The sequence below is a fragment of the Dermacentor albipictus genome, chromosome 1, assembly GCF_038994185.2.
Source record: "Dermacentor albipictus isolate Rhodes 1998 colony chromosome 1, USDA_Dalb.pri_finalv2, whole genome shotgun sequence".
In the NCBI taxonomy this organism is placed as follows: domain Eukaryota; kingdom Metazoa; phylum Arthropoda; class Arachnida; order Ixodida; family Ixodidae; genus Dermacentor; species Dermacentor albipictus.
The window spans coordinates 314,882,671-314,899,610 of NC_091821.1; the positions used below are offsets into that span (position 1 = coordinate 314,882,671).

The 16,940-nt window shown below is 46.3% G+C and overlaps 1 protein-coding gene and 1 pseudogene across 6 annotated transcripts in view; both read right to left on the reverse strand.

The window, feature by feature from the left end:
• Positions 1 to 16,940, reverse strand: part of by (focal adhesion protein tensin) — a 354,735-nt gene that overhangs the window by 133,221 nt on the left and 204,574 nt on the right. The gene's annotated exons all lie outside the window — the stretch shown is intronic.
• On the reverse strand, positions 5,697 to 5,878 carry LOC135905204 (U2 spliceosomal RNA; annotated as a pseudogene).

A 16,940-nucleotide genomic window follows, 5' to 3' on the forward strand; every position in this document is an offset into this window, starting at 1 on the left:
TGAAACAAAGCGCAGCACGGACAGGATTTACTGGATCCCGTGTACTACGTATATAGTTTGCACAGCGCCGCGTGCCTTGTAGAGGTAACGTAATATATGTAATGACCTGCGGTTTTATTATAACATTAAAGAAATGTTCTATAGCACTTGCCAATGCTTTACATGCTGTCGCTAGAGTTTTGTAACCATATTTAGTATTATTTTGTTCGCTTCATTCCATAAAATGCTTGGAGTTGTCAAAGTTAATTAATTTCTGGCTTATTACGTGCCAAAGCCACGATCTGATTACGAAGCACGGCGAGTGGGGGGCTCTATAATTAACGTTTATCACCTGGAGTTCTTTAACGTACACCTAAATCCAAGTACACGTGCGTTCTTGCACTGCGCCCCCACCGTGACACGGCCGCTGTGGCTGGGATCGAAGCCGCAACCTCGAGCTTAGCAGCGCAACGCCTTAGCCACAGGGCTACCGCGGCGGGAATTATTGTTTGCCAGGCTCGTCCAGACCTTCGGTTGCCACGAGCTATAGCGCCAGCTTGTCGCTTGTACGCTAGCAAGGTGCGCATACGACAATGGTTTTCCTTCTTTCTTTTTTCCGTACAAACTGGACGATGCCAATATGCCAAGTAACGATGCCAATATCGAAAGACGCTGAACAAGAAGTGGACTAATGTGGCAAAATTTAAGTCAGAACAAAGCAGCGGTAAGCTTGAATTCTTCTTTTAGTTCTGTTCGTTAAAAAAGAAAAGGCAAAGAAAAAAAAAGTGCGGGCAAGCCCTCGCTACGCCGTCTGACAGCTTTGCAGGCGGAATGCAACACTTCCACTTCTTTGTGGGCTGCCTCTAAGTGCCCTCGACGGCAACCTTAACCTTCGAATTGTGCGAGGAAGTTCCAAGCGGAAGGCTTTAGAATCGTACTGCGAGGCAGGGGCTGCCCACTGCAAAGTACTGCGGAACGCTCCCCACCCCGAAACAAGGCAATAAGATAGGGAAAGAAAGAAAGAGAGAAAAGAAAGAAGCATACGTGGCCGAATCGTTGGCACGCAATGCAGCAAGGTCAGCCCATGCAGCTAAATGATTAGCACACGCTTGTCACAGCTTTCATTTAAAAGCGCATCGCGAGAGCTAGAATTGGTTGAAAGGAAAATGGAAAAGACTTCTGACCGCACCGCATTTGTTGCGCTCGTCCGACAAGTTCGGAAGGGAAGAGGATGAGACTGTAAGGAGCGATGAGCAAGATGGTTTTCACCATCTTCCATCAACCATCCATTTGCCTAACCATCAAGATGGTTAGGCAAATGTGCCTAAGTGCAGGAAGAAGCAAAATCATCAACCGACTGCCGACACCGAATACTTTCCGAACGATATCAGCTTCGAGATTCCAATTCTCTCTCTCTCTCTCTCTCTCTCTCTCTCTCTCTGTCTGTCTCTCTCTCTCTCTCACTTGGTTGTGGTGGTGGTGATGATGTTGCGGCAGGCGAGTTTAGCCTACTCTACCTCGCAATCAATGGCTTGTTTTCGTCTCTTATCGTGCCTTCTAGGGCGAATTTTCATGTAAGCGAAATATGCAATAAAACAAAAAGAAAGATGACGTCCATGTCAATTCTCGAAAATGCCGACCTCTCGACTCAGCTTCGTTTACCGCCGAGACCACCCAGCAGTAATAGCTGTTGACAACCGTTTCGAAAGATTTTCACAGCGTCAGAGGAAGCGGCATTCGAACTCGAACGGCGTGCTGTCTTGTCGTTGCACGCTCATTTGCACGGAAAGCAAAAGAAAAAAGAACAAAAAAGAAAAAAAGAAAGCGAATGCAACCGTGAGACAGCTGCGCCCGATCACGTATTCTTCGAACGATGCGCGCTACAGGATGCGTGCATGGGACTTGAAAGCGGCACCGACGAAACGACGCAAGCGCCGTCAAATACGTGATTTGAAGAGGACTTCCTCGCAGGCCTGTTTGATGGCGGATGCCATTATACACGGAGCAGACGTATCCACTAGAGCCTGTGCAAGGACGCAATTAGGCATGTGCGAATGCATCTATGCCTTTGGCTCGCTCCTATATAGTGGCGTACGTGATATTTCGCGCTGGAATCTGCTTTCGCGAATATAGACTGCGTGAAACTGCGACGTCTGATGGGAGGACCTTATAGAAACAGCACCAGGAACGCGTGAAAAATCAAATGCTATTATTAATGAAAACCTGATTTAGCGTCGCCATTCACGTAAGGTGAAGTACATCACGAAGAGAGAGCGTCTCTGATGACCTCGCTTCCCATATAACAAAGCGCGCTATCCCACAATATAGTAATGTCAAATTCATCCCAAATATCCCAATAGAAACGTTATTAGAATAAAAGGGTCGCTGCTATACGCACGTGTATGGCGAGGAGATTATTCGCGCCACGAAAGACTTCCAATAAGAGGACCATTGAGTTGACCTTTTCACAATATAGTTCCGTAGAGTGCGAATAGTGGACGGTGTGTGCTGCGTTGACATTGCACAGTCTATTCCTCGGCATGCTTCATTTCTTCTATCACAGGCACTGGCACCTGACTTGCCGTATATTTAGAACAGTGTTGCGCTGGGTGACTCGTCCTTGTGCTCCCTAGTTGGGCACAGGACGAAGTTCCATTAGTTTTCTTAATCTCAACGATGGCACTCGTGCCGACCAATTGCCGACAAGCCTCGCAAGGATGGATCCACTTGCGGCCAACAGAATGGTGCCCCTCTTACATCGTCGGCTGCACGGTACCCACTTGGTGCGGAAGCATGGTGCAAAATCTGCAGGGCTCGCTCCAACACTGGACGTCACAAGGTTAAGAGGCACCAGCGCTTAATTCTTTCTTCGTCGGCTGAGAAATGTGGCCACTTAAATGGCCGGCTATTAAAAAATTTCACCTGGCGTCAGTTCTGTTTTGCCCCGTATTTTAGCGCAACGTACCTTAAATTGTGCTCGCCCTCACCCTCCTCCGCTTTCTTCTCCTTGTATTAGGAGCGGGTTCCATCTGCATAATGGAACACTTAATTTATTTCTCTCTTACTCTCGCATCTTTTAACCAGACTTTCTCAACAACGTGGTTCTACTACACCTCACAAGCATCACGACAAAGCGGAATGTCAAAACGACACAAGCAGAGAGTGGGAGAACGAGAAAAATAGAGCAACACAAAATATATCTCGTTGCTTCGCCGCCCGTGTCCCGTGCATTGGAGGCACGTTAAAGGGACACTAAAGTGAAAAATGATTTCTTCTGCATCAGTAAATCACCGTTCTACAACGTCCAAAAACACCACTCTTACAACGATAAGACGTTTGGTAGGCCAGAAAAAGCGCAAGAACGAAATACGGGTGGCGACGCCTACTTAAGTTCCCGCACCTGGAGGCTGTGACGTCTTGGATTTTGATGGCATCTTCTAGGGCCTTCTAATTGTATATAGCGGTACAAATTGACTACATTGTGTTCTAAAGGAAGCAAATATTAAACATGGCAAGCTTCTGGAACCTTTATTCAGCCAACGCGGCCCAAATGCGAGAACATACTTTGGAATCCCTGACGTCACGCTGACGTACCGGCGCTGGGGTTCCGGCGCGAAATTCAAATACTGATACTTGGACCTTCATTTTATCATCTAATAATCAAACTATTTTTTTGAAATGGCTGCCTGCAGGGTTCTCAAACAATGCTTCAGTAGTATAAACTGATTTATTGTTTCGCTTTAATGCCCTTTAAAGATCTCCTGGTAGTCAAAAATAGCCCGGAGTTCTCTATTACGGCACGCCTCATAATCAAAGCGTGGTTGCGGCACGTAAAACGCCAGAATTCAATTCAATCCATTTTATCGCGGCCGAGAGCAACCAAGATTTGAATGCCACGGTGAGGGATTCGCAGGAAGATTAACTCTCGCTAATTAAGGGCGACGTTAGCGCCGACGGTTGCGGTTACGAAAGTCACGCAACGTGTTATACTGTGCGCCTTTGTTGATTCAGACGGACCGTCTCGTCTGCGCTGCCATAAGCCCGATTCCATAAATGGGCTAAGCGAAGGTCGAGCGCGCGCCTCTACACTGAAACCGACGAGACGAGCCAGACAGCGTACGCGGAAATAAAAATAAGAGGGAGATAGAGATATTGTGGGCTTTCCGCTGACAGGCCTGGCCCGCCTTGTGCAAGGCATGTTATGTCTACCGCTGACGAACCCTGCGTAAGCTATAGACGCCGCCGCTTTGCTGCTGCATACCTCGCGCTGTGGTTAAGCGGTTAAATAACGGATGCGAAAGAATGCAGACAGCAATACGTTTAATGCGGCCAGCTTCCTGTGCGCTGGAACAGCCACGTTTCAGATAAGCAATCCGACATTGAAGGCAGACGACGCAGACGCGAGCAAAACCATAGAGATTGGCCACAAGTGCCATTCTTGATTACGCATAATTATGAGCGAGGAATGGGCGCTTTGGAAGAATGGGCGCTACTTCTTCGAGATATCAAAGTTGGAACGTGAATCGTTTTAGACTTCACGTTAAAAAAAATACTGGAAACAAAGTTCAGTGTGTATAAATAAAGTTATCTTGCCGTCTAATATGCCGTCATCTTTCTGCAGAAATGGCCGGCGTGAGCGTTGATGCTAATATAGTGAGTGAAATTAACCGCAAGGAGAACTAGTCGCAACCCACGGGAGCTCCAAAGATATTTTTGTTTGTTACCGTCCACACGGTGCGAATTATTTCATTGTAAATCAGCACTCCCGAGAAGATTAGCTTCGGGAGATTTTTTGTGGAAGAGTGTTCTGTTTTAGGGCCAGTAGCCCCACGATTATTGACGCGAATGCTTATGCCTGAGCTCCATCAAACAAGAACGCTAAAGATCAGACAATTCGTAGACCGTGTTTACGATAAATTGGCGCATAGGCATTTCAGGACGCCGGCAGTCGATACCTGCACCACCGTATCCCACATATCGGAGGCAGTAACCAACTATATATACCTCCGATGCAAGGGTACGCGCATGCGCAAGTTATCACGAGACGGTGGTCATCACGAGACGGCGCTGCAGATAACGACAGCCACGTGCTCACGAGTTCCCCTTAACATATCCGAGCTCTGCACATTTAACAGACATATACGTTTTGACTCTGACGCATAAGTTGGAAAGCCCGTGGACTGGCGGACCAGTATTTTTCTTACTTTACTTATACCCATTGCAAATATTTAATAAGATATGAAATATTAAGCAAGTCTCATTTATTACTGCCCCTAAAAAAACGTGAAAGTTTATTCGAGTTTATTTCATATACATTTTCTCTGTTTGTACGCTCGCTTTCAACATATACGTCTCCGTGTACGTGCATCTAGTATATACAATCGCCTGCTTTCTTTTACAGCGAAGCTGTATATAGCTATCTTCTGGAATAGCGTGCACCTATCGAGCCTCGCGAATTCGGCTCCATCTCCTTCCTGTTGGCGTAGAAGGGGGCTCATGAGATGAGCCTCGAGGACCAACATGTGCTTGGTGTAGACTCTGTTGTAGCAGAACAGTAACACATGAGATACAGCACAGATTAGCCAAACTCACGTAGTGTTCTTTATATATATATATATATATATATATATATATATATAACAGCGAAGTTGTATATGGCTAGGTTCCGGAAGAAATTGCATGTGTCTATCGATCTGCGTAGATCGATAATTTCTCCCCATACGTGGGCCGATCCCGAAGATAGTGCTATATACCGGGCCGACCCGTGGTGGCGGTGAAGCAGGCTTTAAGCACTCCGCCAATTTGCAAGACTAAGTTTAATATCTTAGGTCCAAATATAACCCGCGTCAGATACTAAGCTGATAAGAACAGATACTACACTTTGACCTGCGTCGGCCATGTCCACGTTGGCACCGCCCCTCTCTTTGTCGGCGTCCCAAGCGCTTGCGTATTTCCTTTCCTTCCGCTCGTCTGTGGTGGCGGTCCCGTCCGTGCTGCCAGCCAGGACCGCGAGGCGTGAAGAAATGTGAACCGTCCATGTGGCCCCGATCCCGCAAACTTGGAACGTTTTACCGGAGCAACGACCAGGTTTCAGAGGGATTTTGTGGGGAAACAATTTTGTGTGGCCTGTGTTGCGTGTGACCGCTTGTGGTTTTCGAGTGACCTCACAACCATTACTGCACTGCGGGACGTCGACCAACGCATGATCGCCTTGGCTACGGTAAAGCGGTGTGTGCCCTCGGAGTGCAGTTAGGTGCGTGTCTGTTGTACGTGCCGAGATTCGTTAGTAAAAGGTGTCGTGCCGCGTTTTGCAACAATACTTGGGTTTGTATAGCCCCCGGTCCCTGATCATCTTACGAGGCTCAGCATCGTGGTGGTGCGACTAGTCGCGCTTCGCCTTCCTTTTATGGGCATACGGCATTTCACGCACGGCAATAGAAACAGTTCGCCATTAAGCGGCCCACCTACACAGCTTCGCTGGTAATCCGCCTTCACAGAGTGGAATGGCACTGAATTTTTTGCACGATTTTCATGTCCGAAACGCGTGTTTCGTACGAACCGTGTACAATATATGTTCTTGCTCCATTTTCGCGCGCAGTGTCCGCCTACCCTTTCTCACGCCTCCTACAGCACGCTTCCACCCTGCGTTGGGTGCCTGGTCATGCTGGGATCGAGGGAAATGAGTTGGTTCCTCAACGTGCCCGCGAAATTAACCTCCGGGCGCCCTCGATTTCCTGGCCAAATCCAACGACAGTGGAAGCCGCTGCCACGTAGAAAGCGCAAATAGCTGAGCACTACAAGAACATCAAGGCAAACCCCACTATTTTGCCCCAATCTCATCCTTCACTCAACACGGAACAAGCACATGTCCTTCGTAAAGTTCAAACGAACACTCTTCTCACGCCACTAATGCTCTACAACTTCGGTTGGCGTACCACAGCTCACTGCCCCAACTGTCCGTAGATAAGGGCAGGTGCAGAACACTTTCTGTACTCATGTAACACTGCCATTACCTCTCTTTATTTTCCTTACCCTTCCCCTCCTTCCTGGAGTGTTCGGCTTCACTCGGACTCGGCGGATGAACAACGGGCCTTAGCGGACCTTACTGGCCTTTTTTTTTTTTTGTATTGAGATGAATATTAGGAGAGGTTGGCGTCTTTATGGTGGCACCGGCTACTCCTTGTCACTTGGCAAAGGAAACAAGTTTGCGTAAAAAGGGAGAATAGCGACACGAAATATGGCACTCAGTAGAACACTGGATGAATAAAAAATATACTGTCCAACAGTACATGAGTCGCAAAGTTCTGTGCATTAGTGCAGTCCACGTACGCATATATAAAGTCAGATATTTAGAACAGTCATAACACACAACACATGTAATGCACTGCAAGTACAGAACAGAATTATACATATTGCATAAAAGTTGCGATCGCCACATAAACCAATTATGAATCACGAACAACGTTTATGTTGTTGCCCTTAAAGTTTTTTCCTCGTCCTCCAGGCCAGAAACAACAAGAAAAAGAAAGTCTATTTTCATCCTTCCATCACTGTAACGCCATGATTGTTACACCGCGACGATGTTCATGCCTCAGTATTACCACACTAGTTCGATGGAAGATTTGTGCTCCCTTACTACAGATAAATACGAAAATGTATTTAACTGATCGTGAAACAAGTATGACATTAACGCCCGAAGACGCACAAAGACACACATCTGTTTACTTATGAACAGGTGCTTCCGAAAACCAACCATCCGCTTCCGGAACACGGATCGCAAGACCACTTTCAAGAGGGAACGCCATAAGAGAACCGCTCCTTCCGTCTACTTGTCTTGCAAAGGCGCACGTTGGCGCACCCCCAATGGACTTGCAGAGGCTGCAACGGGAAAGGCGAGAGAGGAGGCAGGAAAAGAAAGCGCGATACCCTCATAACCTCCTCATCCCGCCGCAACTCGGCAACTACGAGCGGCCGCTCTGCAGGGACGCGGCGCCATCTGTCGGCGTTTGCTAGAACATCACGTGGAAGGGCGCGGCCTCCGAGATTGCACTGGCGCGCTCGAGCGATCTTGAAGGCTACGGCAGGCGGGCTGTTCGAATGCGCGTACCGGTTGCAGGACTGATACAGTAAGGCGATGCAGGTTACAGTTACTGTACATGGTTCCAAAGTTCTTGAGAGCCTACAGAGAAGTTATACTACAGGTCCCCCGTCTATCTCCCCGGCCCCCTTCCTTCAGCTTTGTGTGCATGGCAGCGCTACATGACACACTCGCATGCCAAATATGAGCGCACGCGCACACGCAGATAAATACATGAATAAATAAATAAATGATTTTATACTCTAAACATCTATACATTGCGGCGCTTCTACAGCGCGCAGTGGCGTCTGAAGTCGTGGGAAACGGGAGCAAAGAGGACGGTCGCCAGTCATTATGAAAGCCCAAAGTGCATGATCAATCAAGAACGTTCCAGAACGGACGGTTTACAGGTTGGCCGCGCGTGCGATAGAACCACATAAGTATCTTCAGAGCCGTACTCCTTTAGTGCAGATATAATGGCCACAGCGGAATGAATTCGCATCCTGTTTGCAGTGTATTTGTTCCAGACTACGCCGCAGCCTAGAGTTTACCTGAAGCACTGTGGAAATGATTAAGCAAATTCTAAAAAAAAAAAAAATATCTTTTTAAACTGGAAGAAGAAAAGAAGAAATAGAGAACAAAAACATGCTGATTTTTGAAGATAGTGCAGTAATATAATGAAGCGGTCTTTTTCATATCCAAAGCATCAATCGCGGTAGTGAAGTTCAGGAACTGGTCGGTAAGTTCTAGTCGTTCCTTGGCTACTAACGCGGGCCAATTGCCATCGCAATTATTTATTGCATGCTACATTTTCGCAACACGGAAATCTAAGTCAGCCGGTGTTCAAGTAGCCTCCATTAACCATGAACGTTGCTACGGGCACCAGTTTCCAGACATGTTTCCCCAGAAATGTACGATATATACATTGGTGTTCCTCGTATTCTTCCTGCCAACATTTTTTGACGGGACCTTGAACGCCGAGATAAGTTGACGCATACGTTTTGTGATGGACATCTTAAAGCCGCAGTAAGTGAACATAACACCAGGGCTGATTTTCCATTCTGCTACTACGACACACGTACAGAACTTACAATTTCAAATGATTTCATAAATGCTACGTAATAATCTTCTTACTTTAGATTATCACACTGTTTTTGACGTCCGCTGAAATGAATAAAAAGACTTCAAAGGGGGGTTCTTATATTCAACGGCACACTAGATAATGACGAAAAAGACTCTCTGCAGGGCCCTCATAAGGTAAGCACGCCTCCTTTCAATCTCGTTCTCTTCTTGCAAGTATAGAAGAATGCGTTAATGTACTTGCGCCCGCTGAGTCACGATCGCTGCGCGAAGCATACGTGCCAGCAGATGCGTCTGCAGGAAAACATCGCGTGCCGGTGCTGTAGCGGTAAAGAAAGGCATTGCGTGCCCGCACGCCAAGTGAGAGAAACGACAGTGCGTACGCGGTTTCCTTCATCGAAAGGATAGTTCAGGGCCGGAAGCAAAATATATAATCGTTTTGTGGCCGTTCAATGAGCCGCATATTCTAGACTGGGCGTATCAGTAATGCACTACGTCAAGCGCATACTTGCATAGTACGTTGAGGGATTGTTCTAATGTAACTACATTGCAGTGTGAGCCGTCTAAAAGCCTACAAATCACCGCAAGACCAAGGCGGTTCTTAGGTTATATATCTGCAATGAAAGAGGTGGTAGTGAAAACGCCTTTAATTACAGGGATGGCCTCGATGCCCATGGAGGGATGGGGGAGAAGAATCACCCCATTTGGGAAAAAACAATATTCTCAGTCGAAGTTTCCTTATGACAACTGAACCAAATTTGCCTTCACTTATTCGCTTTCAATACGGATAAATTTTGTACACACCTTTGTGGTCATAAAGCCCTATTGTTTTTATTCAAATCTCCTGACATCAAATTTACGCAACCGGCGACGCAAGCACTGGGCGGTGACCCGCAGCGTTGTTTGCACCGCCCAATCACACGTTCTCCTCGTATATATTAGGTCCCTTTGGTTTGCTTTCAAAACGAATAGCATTGCCTACCTTGACAGGTTTTACTTATGTAATTGGCTCACAAGAGGCCTGCAGGAGTAGATTTCGTTAAGGCCGAGCTAGCGCAATGAAAGTAGATAACCGGATGAAGAAGGTGGTGCCGGCGTGCCCGCTTCCGCTTGCTTGGCCTGCGGTGGCTGGCCGAAAATCGCTGCGGTGTGAAACGGAAGGTTAAAAATGCCACTAAAACGGGTCTCCAGCGAAGAAGTGTTTGCAGAGCGATGTCGCATAAGTGCCTAAAGGCCTCGAAAACGTTATAATGCCAGGTAAAATTGTTATTATACGCAAATAAATTCGTTCTCCCCAACAGGTCCGAGTAGCCAGTGCCAGCAAGAGCGGTCGGTGGGCAGACATCTATTTCACTCGAGACGGGCTAGTCTCTGGCTATAGCGAAAAAAAAAAAGGCAGTTTTATGTCGGCATGTTAGTGTATGTTTAAAGCGTACACGTCGATTTGACGCAGTGAGTTATCGCGCTTTTGTGACGTTGCGCGGCAGAAAGGCGAAGTGCGCGCGTCCCGAAAGCTTTTGACCAAATAGTGGGTTGATGGAGAAAAGGCGTGGAATCGGAAACGATTACTTTTATTTTGTTCGGTCTAATGATGCATAATCAGTGTGTACGCATCATATCAGATGGGAAGGTTTTGTGGTTTTCGTGGCGTTGCGTGACAGACAGGTAAAGCGGGGGTAGCTCGAAATATTTTTGACCAATTGTGGAGGGCTGATTGCAGAAATTGAATAGAAACAGGTTGGAATATTTTTTACGTTATAGCGCCCCAGTTATCTGATTTCCAAACAGCCCATTACATTTCACGCACTTTTCTTATCACCCGACACGCCGAGAGGTCGACCTCGGTGAAAACGGCGGGGCCCGAGCCAATAAGAAAGACGAAATTAACCAAACAGAAATGAATCGGCTTAACGTGAAGTCCCTCCAACTGCTTGGCATGAAGTAGAAAATGGAAGAGCTCCTACGGATGCGAATACGGTAGCGCTGTTTACGTGACTCTTATCTTACATTCGTCTCTCGAATTCTCTATCATCGCAGACTCCAAATAGCTACCTCTATTAGTACCACTGCGCCGTCTGACACCTTCTGGGAAGCTTGTTGAATGCAAATACATCGCGCGTACGCAACGGACAAAGAAGGAGATCCGCGAAGATTACATATTCGGCGGCAGACTGCCAACAAAAATGAATGTATACGAAAGATGCATATGATTAAGGCACTGGAGAAGAATCGGCTTCCGATCATTTCCACGCCTTTGATTAGTATTCAAGGTGGCTTCTTTCGTACGCTTTTCTAGTTGCACCTTGATACATGCCAGCGGATGCCAAAAGCTTTTGAAATGACAAATGTCTGAACTTATGACACCTACCCCGCGCAGAGTTGCTGCTTATGCAGGTAGTTAGCATGAATGCTACTCCCGGATACTAGAATCCGCGTTAAGTATGCAGGCACGACGCTGCTCTGTCGGCCGCATAATACCACGCAAAGCAACGGCGATGACTAATACTTATGCCTACAAAGCGCTAAAACGTATGAGTAAGATACGTGACACACTTATGTCTTGTACGCATAACTTGTCACGTTATTCTACACGTAAAATACGCCTTAAATATTGCTGCAGCCTCTTAACGATATATTAGCTTGTAATGAAAGACCAACTGTATTAAATCAACCAGCTGCCGGCTTATCAGAAAAAAAAAGGACACGTGTTATATACATATTAACCCTATATACAGTATCGTTAATCCGTATGACGAGTTCAGTATTCTTTGTAGCATGCTTCGCTGCTATATACGAAAGTAGTGCCGGTGTTATCACGAAAGAGCTTAACACGCCCCTCTGTGGTGTTTCTTAATTTAAAAAAACAGAAGTAAGTAATGGAGTTTCTTGTTGGTTCGTTTGTTCACTCGTTCGCTGTTAGTTTGTCACAGAAGCCACAAACCCGGTATCCTAAAATCTTTAGCTCCATAAGCGCGTGCAATTGAACGTACACTGTCGCACTAAAAATCAACGGCAACAAACTAGCAGCTGCACAATTATAATTGCGTGCCATAACGGAAGGGAAAGGCTGCCTTACGATGTTTTTGCTTCTTCACATATACCGAGCATAAGCATACAGTCAAAGCACAAAAAAGCCTAACAATCCTTCATTCGAGCCGTGTTCATTTGAAACATGTTGTCGAACAGCTCATCCACGACAGCTCCCGCCTACCCCTCACGCAAAATCCTCTCGGAGGCCTCCCTTTGAGGTACCGCATATAGAAATAAAATTTGACGAAAAAAAAGTAAGAAATTTACGGTTATTTTTGCTCGTTTCTGTGGACTGATCTGCACATGACGGTGTGGCTATACTGGAACGATTTCATGAGCTGGCGGTGAGTGCCCACACTTGAACGCCGCACCGTATTCAGCAGGAAGCCTTACATACACGAAGAACAATGTTGTGGAACAACAACTAAACACTTTACAAAGTGAAAGTAGCACGAAACATGGCCTTCACTTTATATAAAAGAACCGCACCAACTCGCTGAAATGTCAGCCTTGCTGCATTACACAGGTAAGGCTGGTAAGGCCGGCATGCGAGATGAAAATAGTTTGGAAGCGCCACGATGAGATATTCGCAGGAACAAAATAAGTTAAGTGTATATTTGAACGCATTGGACGCTAGAATGAGTTGCTTAATCCTCTGAGACATATTAGAGGAGCTACTAAACTGCGGAGGGCAACGCACTCACTCCATTCTACCGAGAACGGGCCGCACCCGCGCGGTGGAGGGCTCTCGACACCAAAATGAAAACGGCCTTGAATGTCTGAGCGCCGGAGGCGAAACTTCATGGCCCCAGGGAGAACCCGGCTTGTTGACTTAATTGGCAGCACCATCCTCTTAATTTTCAGCTTCTTCGCGTAGCGTCTTCCTGAGTATCTGGAGAGAAGGAAGGTAACATAAAGACGAAGTGTCGAGCTTCTTTACCATCATCGCTAGAATTGTTCTAGCCAGGAGGTCCTGTCAACTCAGACGATATTTTTCTTCCGACACATCCGCCTCTCGTTGCAGTTTAGATTAATGACATTCGAAGCAAAGTGACGCCCCACCTCCTCCTTTCCAACCTCCTAGTGCAAATCTTCGAGGCTGTTTATTTGGATTGCGCGGGCAGCGACCTCGTGCGAAGGTCATCTGAACTCCTTGTTCATCAGTGTGAGCGCAGAAGTGTGGGTTTATTTTCTATTGCGACGTCTTTAAATCTGTTGACATCAGCGCAAATTCAAGACGAACACGCCTTGAGCTGCGAGACGTACACATGGACCACGGAACTGCGCCGCCCATGCGTCCCACGCTACGAAGGCGTTCTCAACTGTTCTGCGAGACACTTGCTTTACAAGACATTGCGATTAGCTCAGAATATACTTGACTGTGCATCATGCGCATGTGTGACTGTGAGTCGTTCTGCGAGCGTTTTCGTACTTTCACCTAAATAACGCGACCACGAATACAACGCGAGGGGGTACTATACTATATATATATATATATATATATATAAGCCTCCCTACGTGGTAGCGATCGTGATTGCAGAAAATAAAATAGAGAAACAAAAAGAACTGCGTCACATTCGTTTCACGAACCTGGACCGTTCTGAGGCCAGGAATTTCGTACAAAGATATATATATATATATATATATATATATATATATATATATATATATATATATATATATATATATATATATATATATATATATATATATATATATTCATTGCATCAGTTTAGAACTGGAGTATACAGGTATATAGCTTTTTGTACGGTATACGTCGTTGAGATACGCCTCGTTGCATGTGCGGCCATTCATGAAAGGACGTAGAACACGTTCTAAGTTTGAGAGAAAAGATGTGGCTTTGAGCGAGACGTTGACGACCCTCGATTATCGTCCTTTCAGCGTAAAAAGGTAGCTTGGGCCATGGAATAACGCATCATCACAGCGATCAGCTCGGAACGCTTTAAGAACCTTCCTTATCGAAAGTTACATTGTATCTATGTATTAACACTTTTGTATGTCGCTGTGTGTTATTGTTAGGTGGCAACACTTTGTGTGAGTGATAGATTGATTAGTGCAAAGTTTTACATATTGACTGTTGTTGTTTAAATATGTTTACGAAATGTGCTTAATTGCCGGACCGTTATATTGTCCACCTTTGCTCATACACGATCTATTGTTCGCGGAGAAACCGGCGACACAACAGTTGCCAACATCTCAAATGCCATCAGAACAAATCACGCGCTTGGAGACAGAGAAGCGGAGCGCGTGCACACAATCACTGCTGAGTTCACAGCACAAGATAACCCTCAACACCTGTCAGTGATAGAGCCGCTCGTGCAAGTTTGTTGCCCGCAAAAATTGCAACAATGCATTCGTAGCCCTCTGCTGCGACGGCTTGTGACGTCAGTATTTTGAATTCATTTGTTCTGACAATAGCCTGTCGTCGATATGGGCTAGTGCAGTCGCGAGCGATTGTCTCTGCATACACCGTATCGAGTACAGTCGCACGAAACGTGCTCAAGTGCCTCCTGGAGACCACAGCCATCACAGGCAGCGTTGTCAGCCACTCCAATACGGAAGGCAAAGTGTTTTGTAAAAGCTATTCCTAGCCATAGTCGACAAAGCAGAATATCATCCCATCGGCGGGTCCTGGTGGGATGCAAAGGCAGAGCGAAAAGTCCAGGAGGTGCAGTCGGTTGTTTTGAAAACTTCGCGCGTGTCTCATGCAGAACGTGATGTCTTGTGTCAGCACACAAAGTACAACTGCGTCTAAGCGTGACAACTGTATCAGTTTGTTCAAGAGAGAGGGAGAAAAAAAGAAAGAAGAAGGCAGGGATGTTAACCAGTCAAGAGTCCTGTTGGCTACCTTACGCTGGGAAAAGGGAGAGGGGGAATAAGAAAGAAAGACAGAAGTAGAAGGACAGCACTGCGGAGTCAAAGGCGCTCGCACAAGCCACACGTTCTCAGAAAGCCCAAAAGTGCTTTCACTGCATTTTGAGCCGATTATCAGTGGGGACGGTGTTCTAGTATCGTCTGTTCACTCAGAGCACGATTATCTAGTTTCCTGAATGCGTTAGACATAGATTGCCTTTGTGCTCCAAATTGAAGACAGTGGCACAATAGGTGTTCAACGTCATCCTCGAAGCTGCATACATCATAGGCAGGGCTGTCAGCCATTACAATTAGTGCTGAATGAGCTTTAACACAACTCCCAACCACAACCGACATAGAAGAGACGCTTCGCGTCGGTGCAGTCCGGCCTAAGGTCTGAGTTGCAGTGAAGGGTTTAGTCTGTGCAGTCTGGTGCGCCTTTTATGTGCGGTATCCCGCTCTGCTAAGGAGAGCGTGCGTGCTAAAATGCGAAGTTGTGCCGCAGCGTCTGTCCTTGAGAGAGGAATCGGGACACAGCGGTCTTCTTGGTTTGATGTCCGAGCTGCCTTATCTGCGCCATCATTTTCAATGATACAGCAATGACCTTGTATTCAATGAAAAGAGATATCATGGCCGTTTTCTCTCAAGTGATGGATAAGTTCCGCGATTCCGCACGTCACTTGATCGTGAGTTCCATATCGGAAAAACGACTGTATACATTGTAAGACTGGCCTTGAATGCAGTTTGATGCTATTCGTATTGATCACATGAACGGCTTTAGTTATAGCGCTTGTAGGCATAAATTCAGTGCCACCGGAGCTGGTTAATGTAGTTGAGCCATCAGTATTGACGTGCGTGTAGTGGCTGTATTTTTTGTGCAAGAGGAGTAAACTGAATTCCTTGAGTGCGGATGACGGTGAGTCCCAGTTTTTCCGTAGTCCTGGGATTGTGAGGTTTACTTGAGCACGGCTCACCCACCATGGAGGAATCGAAGGGTTTGCCGCAGGTACGTACACTGACATAACAGAGGCGCGGTTCGTCAAGACAGTTGCACTGAATGCCGCGTGAGGCCTTTCTAGTAGGAGACTTGCCAGGTAGTGGGTAGAAGTCCGGGCGAAGTGTCTTATGCGCACACGCATCGTTTCAATGGTGATGTGCGTTCAGACAGTGTAATCTTGAGCGACTGCAACAACTTCTGTCGTTGATGCGCTCCGCGGTAGACCGAGGCACATCCTGACGGCTTTGGCTCGGATGCATTGGATTGTATTCGGGTTAGTTCTGCTGGTGACGCAGATGACCAGTAGGATACAGCCGGAATCCTATAAAGAGAGCCCTGTACAGTTGTAGCATAGTGTGTGTTCACACTCCCCTGGTCTTTCCTGCAAGGAACTTAAACATATGGCAAATTCGCCTCAGACGTTTTTCACATATTTCACCCGATGGTTCCTGGGGAGTCTTCTGTCAACAGCCACCCCAGAAGTATGCGTAGAGCTAATTACTCCGGGCAGTGAAAGACGACAAAACAAACGAACAATTATTTTTTGTAAGCATAGTTATGGGTAATAAATGATTTTACTGCTTGCAGGTCAGGGCTTGCCTTTATCAAAACTTACTAGCAATTTACTGTCAATTTAGTGACGATTTCAAAGCTATAAATTAGGTAAAGCAGTCGGCCAGTGACGAAAGTTACTCGCGAACGAAACGTCTATGTGAAATCAACCACTAACACGTTTCATGAATATGAGAAATGCACAAATGTTCGGTTTAAGAAACCGCTGAACTAAATTCAAATGAACATGCTGCATTGAAACGAAAACAAGAAAGTACTACAGTGGCTAATTGTTGCAGAATATCGGTGCTGAAACACGTTAGAAATCTTGAGTAAGTTACAAATTTACAA